Source organism: Herpailurus yagouaroundi, unplaced genomic scaffold (genome assembly GCF_014898765.1).
Source record: "Herpailurus yagouaroundi ecotype Mexico unplaced genomic scaffold, PumYag 190, whole genome shotgun sequence".
Taxonomy (NCBI): Eukaryota; Metazoa; Chordata; class Mammalia; order Carnivora; family Felidae; genus Herpailurus; species Herpailurus yagouaroundi.
Genome location: NW_024412421.1, coordinates 20,593,873 through 20,596,038, shown reverse-complemented (window position 1 = coordinate 20,596,038; position 2,166 = coordinate 20,593,873). Strand labels below are relative to the sequence as shown.

General features: G+C 39.4%; 1 protein-coding gene across 3 annotated transcripts in view; it reads right to left on the bottom strand.

Moving 5' to 3' along the window:
* The window catches only part of TANGO6 (transport and golgi organization 6 homolog), a 192,976-nt gene that overhangs the window by 31,822 nt on the left and 158,988 nt on the right, over positions 1–2,166 (bottom strand). The window lies entirely within an intron of this gene.

The window sequence follows — 2,166 nt, the reverse complement described above, 5'->3', positions numbered from 1 at the left end:
ACACACACACACACACACACACACACACACACACACACACACACACAACTTCATCAACAAAGTGGCACTTTCATTTCAGCTGTTCCTGGGGGCAAACAGCAGAAAAGATAAGTCCTAGATTGAAAGCTTTGTGGTTATCTCTGTTTCTCATCAAAGTGCCCCTGATTATAATCACACCCACGATTACAAGATTTAACACACCTGGTCTTAAGGATGCACCAGGAAGAGGAATCATACATTCATCTCATCCCATTTCCTTTCCTTTAGTCGCTGGGTGAGCACAATTTATAAATTTCTGTGAGTGCAGAATAGAGAACAGGAGAGAGGTTTTCCATTCACATGGGTTTTTGAAGGTGACAATCATCTTCCACAGCCACAAATTATGTTAGCACCGGTGAGATCAGGAGTGTTGCTTTCATTGGCTACACACAGATCTGAGAAATCTGGGTAGGCTTTCTATTTCTTCTCTCACTTTACTAACCAGACACACACACACACACACACACACACACACACACACACACACACACAGTCTCAGTCTCTCTCTCTCTCTCTCTCTCTCTTTCTCTCCCCTCACTCACTCAAGGTGTGTATGCACTTGTAGAGGTTTTCTTTTTTGCTACTTTTGTAAAAATCCATTTTTATTAATAGAAAATAAACAGTTTCAGTTGTTATACCTGTTGTTAATAAAAAAAAAGAATTTAAAATAATCACTTAATCCTGTTTTGACTAAAACAATTGAAACTGTGGCTTAAAAAAAAAAAATTCAGCACCATTTGCTCATAGGCCTTTCAGTAGTTGTTCTTAAAGTTTCTGGAACCTTCCTGTCTGTAAAGTACAGGAATTACTAAGCTCCACGAGGAGGCCTCTCTGGGACAACCAATGAGAAGGCAAGCAATCGTCATAAAGGAATCCATGTACATTCAGCAAGGTAACTCAGACAATACAACGATTCCCTCCCCTCCAGCTCAGGAGGGACATGCTTCTGAGCACTGAGGGATGAAGAATCAGGCTGTTATTTGCTGTTGGAATTGCCTAATAACAGTAAATCTCTGGCACAGATGCTACTGGTTCTTAATATCCTGTGATTTCAGGAAATTCTGCAAATAGTTTGGATTTAATTCAATTTATTCAGAAATTAAACCTATGTAATAAGGTTCACTACTCTGTCAGAGTATCTTCTGGTTTAGTATCTTATAAAATACATGTAATACATGCAGGCAAATCATAGTCTTAAAGTATACTTAGAATACTGCATTATTCAAACCAAAACCTATTTTAACAAAATGTCTATAATTAAAAGTAGCTGATGAAACGAAATCCAAAGTTATGACAAGGGAGACTCACTCTCACTAAGCTGTGTTGCTTAAAGAACTTTAAAAAGCACGTGCCCTGGGGCGCCTGGGTGGCTCCTTTGCTTGAGCTGACTCTTGGTTTCGGCTCAGGTCATGATCCCAGGGTCTTGAGATCAAGACCTGCATCGAGCCCTGCACTGGGCTCCACACGGAGAATGGAGCCTGCTTAAGATTCTTTCTCTCTCCCTCTGCCCCTCTCCCCAACTTGCACTCTCTCAAATAAAAATAAAAATAAAAATATAAATAAAAAGCATGTGCCCCTACAGCCATTCAAGTACAGGTGAGGTGCACCCTCTCCTCATTTTTTACCAAAGGATTCCAATCAAGGATGGGCCAAAATTAGCATTTCTAAATATTTCATAAAAGTCCATAGAAATATTAAAAAGACTTTTAAGAAATAACCCATACAGAGAAACACAGATACCATATGTTTTCACTCTTATGTGGATCCTGAGAAACTTGACAGGTACCCATGGGGGAGGGGAAGGAAAAAAAAAAAAAAGAGAGGTTAGAGTGGGAGAGAGACAAAGCATAAGAGACTCTTAAAAACTGAGAACAAACTGAGGGCTGATGGGGGGTAGGAGGGAGAGGAGGGTGGGTGATGGGTATCGAAGAGGGCATCTTTTGGGATGAGCACTGGGTGTTGTATGGAAATCAATTTGACAATAAATTTCATATATTTAAAAATAAATAAATGAATAAATAAATAAATAAAAAGACTTTAAAAAAATTTTTTTTTCCAACGTTTATTTATTTTTGGGACAGAGAGAGACAGAGCATGAACGGGGGAGGGGCAGAGAGAGAGGGACAC